The sequence below is a fragment of the Stomoxys calcitrans genome, chromosome 4 (genome assembly GCF_963082655.1).
Source record: "Stomoxys calcitrans chromosome 4, idStoCalc2.1, whole genome shotgun sequence".
NCBI lineage: Eukaryota > Metazoa > Arthropoda > Insecta > Diptera > Muscidae > Stomoxys > Stomoxys calcitrans.
Window position 1 is genome coordinate 55,890,994 of NC_081555.1, and position 9,277 is coordinate 55,900,270.

General features: G+C 40.4%; 1 protein-coding gene across 1 annotated transcript in view; it reads right to left on the bottom strand.

Annotated features, from left to right (window-relative positions):
* Positions 1-4,786, bottom strand: part of LOC106088904 (uncharacterized) — a 778,231-nt gene extending 773,445 nt beyond the window's left edge. The window contains exon 1 of the mRNA XM_059366206.1: positions 4,698-4,786. The gene's annotated coding sequence lies outside the window, so the exon portion shown is untranslated. The remainder of the gene's footprint in view (positions 1-4,697) is intronic.
* Between the last annotated feature and the right edge of the window lie 4,491 nt (positions 4,787-9,277).

Below are 9,277 nucleotides of genomic sequence, written 5' to 3' on the forward strand. Positions count from 1 at the left end.
ATAGATATCAAATTCGTTATTTATTCCCTACGGAATTGAAGTTCAGTTTAGGGGGTGCTTTAGGGCGTACCCCAAAACACTTGTCTCCACAATTGGATAACAAATTTGTTTTCTACTCTCAAATACCTTTCATTTGAGTCTTATATTGTCATAATGGGTCAAATAACCCATTTGACGTATCTTTAGGAGGAAAAGCGCCACCTAGACTTGAACGCAAATAATAATGTCATATTCCTTATCTACTCCCTAGCACCTTTCATTTGAGTCCCATAAGCCATGGTCGGCGTATATGCCCATTGGGGGGTATTTGGGAGTGGGTGATATCCCATTACTTGAACCTAATGTTTTATGCCATACTTGTAACGTACTGTCTAATACTTTTCATTTGAGTCCTATATTGACATGAACTTCGTATATATCTGTTTAGAGGAGTTTTGGGGTTGAGGTGGGGGCCCGCTGGGTACTTGGAACCAAATTTTAATACCATAATCGTTTTATGGTCTCCAATATCTCTCTTTTGATACCCTTATTGTGCCCACCGGACCATTTTCGGATATGGGTGGCGCCTCCACCCGATATCTAAAAATTATATAGCCTTTGTTTCCTTCTAGACAAACGTACACAATCTATGGAATGGAGTTTTTGAGGGGTGACCCCCGTGACCCCCTAAACTTCGATCCGATGTTGTATGCCAGATTCGAAATCTACTCCCGAATACCATTTATTTCATTCCCATATTGAAAGGAACGTCCTATATGTCTGTTTGGGGCAATTTTGGGATTGGGGTGACCCGATAAGTACTTAGACTCAAATTTTAATACCATATTCGTATTCTACTCTCCAATACCTTTCATTTGATACCTATATTTTCCCGATCGGTTCACTTTTGATTTTGGGTTGTGTTTTTGGCATAAGGGGGAGGGGTTCGTCCCCCTTCCAATATTGAAAAATTATATAGCCTATGTTTCCTTCCAGACCAACCTAAGCAATATGCGATAATTTGAGAAAATCGGTTCTGCCGTTTTTCAGTCTATACCGAACAAACAAACCGAGTCCCATATATCCGTGATTGGCTAATGTTCCCAATTTGGGCGTTTTTGTGGAGGTGGGGTGACCCCCTACACTTCGACATGGATTTGTATGCCAGATTGGTTATCTACTCCCGCATACTTTTCATTTGATACGCATATTGTCCTTATCGATCCACTTTTTATTTTGGGTGGTGTTTTTGGGGTAACGGTGGAGAGTCCGCCCCCTTCCGTTATCAATAAATTATAAAGCCTATTCCTACTTCCTGACCATATTCATAATCTACTCCCGAATACCTATCATTTGAGTCCCATACTGTCATGACCGTCAAATAAACCTATTTTAAGGGGTTTTGGGGCTGGGGCAGCCTCCCACGTACTTGGATCCAACTTTAATTATGGAATTCGCAATCTACTCTTGAATACCTTTCATTCGAATCCCATATTGTCCCGATCGATCCACTTTTATTTTTGGGTTGTACTTTTGGGGTAAGGGGGAGAGTCCGCCCCCTCCCGATATCAAAAATTATATAGCCTATGTTTCCTTCCAGACCAACCTACACAATCTGTGAAAATTTCAAGGTAATCGGTTCAGCCGTTTTTGAGTCTATACGGAACAAACAAACAAACACACAAACATACAAACACAAATCGAATTTTCTATATAAGATACTAGCTGAGCCGGGCCCGCTCCGCTGCGCCTTCTTCTACTTTATATGGAACGAAATTTTCCTTAGAATATTTATTTTCGACAATAAAAGAGCTTTTAGTGAAATAACATGCTACGAAAATAGTACATCGCTTGACTAACAATTTAACAATATAAGTGCCTTTGTCCGAATCCCATATGATCTTTATTGGTCTACGAATTTAAGTTTGGATGTAAGGTGTACTCCATTCTTAAAATACTTTATTTCAGCCCGCTACTCTCATGATATCTGATTTAGGGGTGTTTTCGGGGGTGAGGTGGTCCCCCAGCCACTTGGTTTAGGGGAGTTTACACGGTGAAATATTTTGGGCCAAATACATGGCCCAAAATAGGTTATCAAATTCGTTTTCAAATCTTAAATACCACATATTGCCATGGTCGAAAATTTGTTACCCTTTGCGGGGTGTTTTGGGGAAGGGGTGATTCCCTAAAAACATGGTCCTAAATTTCGATATCAAATTCGTATTCTATTCCCAAATACCTTTATTTGTACCCCATTTTGCGATGGTCACTAAAAAATTGCTGCTTGTGGGGTATTTTGGGAAAGGGGTGACCCCCAGAAAATTGGTCCTGAAAGTGGGTATCAATTCTTGCTTTACCCCCAAATACCTTTCATTTAATCTCCACATTGACATGGTCGGTAAATATGGCCGATTTAGAAGTGTTTTGGGGATTGGGGTGGTCCCCCAAACGCTAAGCCCGGAAAATATGTCAGCAACGTGCTCTATTATCATATATCTATATACCATTTATTTGGGGTATTGGCCCTAAAAACTATAAATATTTAGTTCCACTCTCTTTATAACCCGAATTGTCTTGGTGAGCAAATACGTCCAATTTGGGTGTTGTTATGGTAGTGGGACATCCCCTAGACAGTTGGTCCCTAATGTTGATATCAGATACGTGGTCTACTCCCAAATACCTTTACTTTGAGCCCCATATTTCCATAGTCGGCGAACGTGACCGGCTTGGGGGTTGTTTTGGGGGATGGGCGGCCACTCAGTGAGTTTGGCTTGAAAATATATATCGGATTCGTATTCCACTCTAAAAACCCACTTATTTGAGTCTCATATTCCAAAAGTCAGCAAGTACTTCCTATTTGGGTGGTGTTGTGGTGGTGGGGTGCCCCATAGACACTTTTCCCGACTATTGATATCAGATTCGAGCTTTATTCCCAAAGACCTTTCATTTGAGCCCCATATGGCTATAGCCGTAAATTTGTCCCCTTTGGGGGATGTTTTTGGGGAGAGACGGCCCCCCAAACACTTGGTCCCATATTTGGATATCAGATTCTAATTCTACACTCAAATACCTTTTATTTAGGCCCCATATTCCCATGGTCAGTAAATAAGTCCTGTTTGGGGGGTGTTTTGGGGAAGGGGTGGACCCCCAGAAACGTGGTCCCATTTTTGGATATAAGATTCGTATTCTACTCGCAAATACCTTTCATTTGAGTCCCACATTGCCATGGTCGGTAAATATGTCCGATTTAGGGGTGTTTTGGGGGTTGGGGTGATCCCCCTAGCACTTGGTTCGACAAATGGATGCCAGAAACGTTTTCTTATCCTAAATACCTTTCATTTGAGTCCCATATTGTCGTGATTGGTCTAAATATATGTTAGGTAGGTTTTAGGGTGGGGCGATCCCCCTAGGTGTCCGATCCGAAATTGGGATACCAAATTTTTATTTTTAGGGTACTATAGGAGGGCACACAAAATTTCGCTAAAAACGCACCACCCATCTCCGAGGTCTGGAGTTTCTGCAAAATTAGGGTAAGGGGGAGGGTCCGCCCCCCTTCAGATATCAAAAATTTATTACCCTATTTTCACCACGGGATCATTATGCACCATCTGTGAAAATTTCAAGAAAATCGGTTCAGCCGTTTCTGAGTCCATAAGGAAAATACAAACATACAAACAAACACCTACAAACAAAACCAAATTGATTTTTATATATAAGCTTTCTTTTGGGGCAATTTTTTCGATTTCGAACCTCATTTTGCTATACTAACGTCCACAAATCACATAATAACCTTACGATTAAAATAGTTATGCCCTACATCACTTCTGTGCGTACAAGGTATTGTAACAAAGGAAATTAGTTTGCAATACCCAAAAGAAGAAGAGATAGATCCATTGATAATTACTCGTACCAATCAATTAAGACTCTTTTTTGTGATTCGATTTAGAATTGTCCGTCTATCTATCCAAGTTAATATGTGAACAAAGAACAAATCGAAATTTTGCACCAACAGATCTTTTTTTACCTATTGAAATTGGAAGAAATCGGTTCAGATTTTGATATGGCTCACATACAGTAAGCGTCAAAATAAAGAGCACAAAAGCATTTGTTTGTTTGTTGTTTTGTCATTTAAACCATTTGAGTATTTTAATAATTATTTTATCTTTTTTAAAAAGGCGTAAAGATCTATATTAAACGACAAAAATGAAAAATAAAAAATTTAAACACTTGTTGCGGAAAAGTTTACAAATAATTTTGTGCAGTTTTTTTATCGATCGACCAAATACAGTATTTGGTAGAAATAGGTTTAGTTCAGGGGACTGGAATCGAAAGTTAACGTCCAGGCACAAAACCGTTTCTTTGCCAATTGGAGTAAGAATTATTACAAAAAATGCATTACGTCATGTACGACTATGGTTTATTTTGCATAGGTTAACTATTTCATGTGCCGCAATAAACGATTTTATGATTTCCAATATGGTAGGTAGGTATGACCCCAAAACCTAACAGCATGTTGGCCACCTCGGCGCTAAAGAATGCTGTCATTTGCTCCCTTTTTCCGTGAACCCCCACGAACATTAACGTTAATTGAGTTATTGACAACTGCTACTGGTTAAAGCAAATGGGATTTTCACTCTCCACGTTTTATAGAGAACGAAAAATAATGTGACATAATGTTCAAATGAAGAAAATATGCTAAAATCTCTTCAATTGCAAACCTTTTAAAGCTTTCTTCTTTGTGTGAAAACACACGGAGTTTTTAATTAACTTTCAACTTTTCGTCAATGGTTGTGGACATTTATTCACCCTCACAATTCATACTTCAATCACAAAAACACACTCAGGTGGCCAGCCAATCTGCAGAGGATTTTCACATTCTTTCACTTTCTATTAACTCTACTAAATTTTTGTATAAACTGCGACAAGTTTTGATATTGAAATCGAATTTTTATTTTTCCTACTTGTCTTTACTTCTTTCGGATTCTTGTGTTACTTTAGATTATTTTCTGTTTTCATGTTAGTTCGTTTATGTCAACGAAGTTGTGTTAGGCTACGATGACTATGTGTCAGTGATTTTCTATTGTAGTTCTTTTTTTCTTTCATTCCCCTTAGCTTCGCGTGTTCGCACACCAGAATCCTTAATGTCGCACGTAGGTACGTATGTATGTGTGACTGTCAGTTTCGAAAGTAACATTTTCCGTTTGTTTTACTTTATTGTTATTTGATGAGCTTCTTGTTGTTGTTGGTTGAGTTATGCGCATTGTCCAAATTTTTTCTTGCCATTACTGCCATGATGCACTCTTTTTAATGAAAGCCTTCAGTTGTGTTTACGACTTGATGTCATCCCATTGAGCTTTTTTTGTATATGTGTGCATGTATTCGCAGAATACAACTCTGCTCTATGCAATAATTGCTGAATAAGTTGTACTATTTGATATGAACGCCATCTGTGTGTGAGCTTAAACACTCAATGTTATGCATCGGTATTCGAAACGTTCATGAGGCAATATCTTTAATATCAAATAAAGGTACTGGCAATGTAGGCCGAAAACTAAACCACAATTACTACATCTGGCAAGATAGTTGTGGCTTCGGTCGGAGTGTATGACAGTTAATTTAATTTCAATTTACTGATATATTAATAAGTTGTTTAAAATATAATTATTATACATCAAAGCAGAATAACAAAAAAAAACTTCAAAAAGTTTATAAAAATCCAATTTATTATGCGATAATTTTTAATTGATCTCATTTAATTGTATGCTCGAGAACAAGGATTAACTTATTGAAGTTAGCAGAAAGGAATCAGCTGACTTAATCGCAACCTTTACACGATTTTTTTTTACCAAAGTAAAGAATATAAACTATTATAATTCTCGAGATATCTTCTATACTCGTAATTATATCATGGTTGGGAACCCTTGTTTAATCTTTTGAATAAAGATTTTTCTTTAAATTTCAAGTTCGGCATTGACAGTATAAGGTTAGGTTGGGTCAGGTTTAAGTGGCACTCTGCCACCAGACTCACATAGACGTTTTCGTCCACTGTGATACCACAGGAACAGAAGAAGGAAGATGCCTTCTAATTCTTACCGTTGAACCATCCAGCCCAACAACTTGCAAAAGTTCACATTCGCTGAATCAGGCAGGCTCTCAAAGAAATGAGAACCTAAAGTGCAACTCCATCTGACTGCCAGTGCGAGACACACACACAGAAGGTGTTCTATTGTCTCTTCTGAGACTGTAGACCTCTTCAAGTCTAGATTAGGCCACATAGCTTTGGAATGCTCACAGCTTCCTCTTTGTGACCATCTATAATTCGTTGTCCTTCGGGCCTGGACTGAAAAGCTAAGTTTTCAGGACCATGTCGCTACATGTCGCTAGAGACATACACACATATTCCAGTTTCCCTGGAATATGTAAGGTAGTTCCTAGTCTCGCAAGCTCGTCCACTCTACAATTCCCTGGGATATCTCTGGGGCCCGGAATCTTGTTGAGAGCTCTGCGACATTTGAGGGCGGTTTTTGTTTTCAGAAATATGTTCTTCAAGGATTTAATGGCTGACAGGCTGTCTGAGAAGATATTAATGCCAATCGTCGCTATGACTTTATATCTTAGCCATTCCACAACTTCCCTATTTGCAAGAATCTCCGCTTGTTACACGCGGCAGCGGTCTGGCAACCTTTTCGATATAACCAGTTCTAGATATTTAGAGAACACCCCAACGACCACATGGTATCAGGGATAGTGGTACAGTACTTTTATCAAAAAGCGGCTCAGGTATGGTGTGATCCACACTTCACTGCCTGGAGTATTGGGCATTGTTTCAAAGATAACACAGCCGCCACATGACCAAAGAAAAAGGTCCCTTATCCCCACGGCAGTGGTCGCAGAAATTTTAGCATTAAATTCAGTGCATCAGATGGTGTCGTCCTCAGTGCGGCTGCGATGCACAAACAAGCCATCCTTTGAATCCGGTTGAGTATTGAGCAGTAGGTGGACTTTTAAAGCGCCGTCCACCAGACCACAACACCATACAGCATTACAGGTCTGACATCTGCAGTATATACCCAAGGCACGACGCGAGGTCTAAGCCCCCCAACTTTTGCCAATGGCTTTCTTGCAAGTGAATAGGACAAGGAAAATACCCAGGTATTTTGCACTTTCTGTAAATGGAACATTCTCTCCTCCCAAGGAGACAGGTGCTACTGTAGGCACGTGTATCTCCTGCTGAAAAGAACTACTTCTGTCTTGCACGCATTTATACCTAGACCACGTTAGGAAGTCCACTTCGCTGTTGCATGTAGACCTTCCTAAAGTATATCTCTTAGAGTGCTGAGAAACTTTCCCCTAACCGAAATTGCCCCCTCATCGGCATAAGCGACCACTTTCACACCTTTTCCTCCAGAGGCAATAATATATTGTTAATGGCTACATTCTAAAGTAGAGGAGACAGTACACCTACAGATCCCAAGCCTGCCGTAATCCATCTTTTAGTAAGTAAGATATTAATAAACTTTCTTACAGTAGAGCTGATGCCTAGAAACTTCAACTCCTTCATTATTGGCGTCGGGTTTATATTATTGAAAGCACCTTCAATGTCAAGCAATGCTACCATTGTATATTCCTTGACAGCGAGAGAACCCTCTATGTAGCCGACTAGGTCGTGAAGGGCTGTTTCGGTTGATTTGCCTTTGCTATATGCATGCTGCTGCTGCGACAGGCGATCACCAGGGATCTCTGCCCTAAGATATGTTTCTATCAACCTCTCAACAGTCTTCAGCATAAAGGATGACAGACTAATAGGACGAGGTGGTAAGGTTTTCCTGCTTTTGGAATGAAAATGACCTTCGTGTCCCTCCATTCCACAGGTATAAATGACATTCTTATACAAGCAGAGTATATCTCCCTTAGCCAAGGAACCAGTCTATCGGACGCAACTTGTAATTAAACCGGTGATACATCATCAGAGCCACACGACTTAAAGGAGTCGAAACTTCTTATCGCCCAAAGAATTTTCGGCTCAGACACAATTTCTCTAATAACCTCCGACGAATGCATGCCAGTGACAAACTCTTCTGACGCCATGTTGTCGGTTGGAGTCTTTCCCGGATAATGTGTACCAGCGAGTAGTTCTAGTGTTTCCTCACAAGACATTGTCCATACATTCTCTGACTTCTGAATATACTCCATCGTAATAGGTATCCGGGACAGAATCTTCCATAGCCTAGAAGCCTCAGATGTATCCTCCACGTAGCTACAGAATTCCTCCCAGGATTTGTTCAGAGCCTTTTTCAGCTCGCCCTTACATTTTCTTAGCTCAGCCTGATTGTGTGGTGCTCTTTTGGCTTTTGCTCTAAAACTAAGGCTGAAACAAATATAACGATTATCAAACAAGCTGTTGTCATTCAACACTTTCCAGTCGCATATTTTTGTGCTTATATCCTCCAATACAAAGGATGTATCTAGTAACTCTTGCCTGTTTCTTGAAATAAAGGTCGGTTCATCCCCATTGTTATAAATCGCCAGTTTGCAACTTATAATATATTCGATTAGCAGCTCACCCCTTTCGTTGACAACCGAACTTCCCCATATCTGGGAATGTGCATTAGCAGCACTTGCTACAATGAAGCTCTTCTTTCCTACAGAAGCGGCTTCCACCAGCATCTTTTGATTTGAAGGCGACATCTTTGAATCGTGTGCGAAATAAGTCATTACTGGCAGGAAAACCAGCCAGTAATGACTTATTTACTTCAAGGCTGGCTACTACTAAAACTTCAGTGCTTAGCGACAGAAGACGAAACCCATTTGGACTACTCTTTGCAAGAATACAGGATATGTGTTTCCCATTCCCCATACTCTTGAGAAGTTTAAATTCCGGAACTCTTAGTCCAAGGACCACCTCAATTCCCCCTGCCATCAGGAGGACCTTTAGTGCAGAAACCGGAACATACCCAGGATTCAGAACTTCCGTTCGCATTCAGGGGCAGGTGAGAAAGCAGTGGAACCACTCTTCCCCAGGACACTACACACTTGCGGTGCGGACGATTCCTTATTACATGCTTGACTAACTGCTGCAGTCGAAGTACTTTTTGAGTTCCGTCCTTCCTAAACGGCGCTTGTCCGGTCCCGTTTCGATGTCTTCCCCTCCTGTCTCGATTGTGCCAGGCGGATTTTAACTCTCCTGCAATCCGCCAGACCTTAGCGATGTAGCAACAACTGCTGAGTCGTCTGCTGATTCCCCAACCCCACCGCTTCTACAGACCTTCAGTCTCAACTTGTTCAATTCATAGGATAC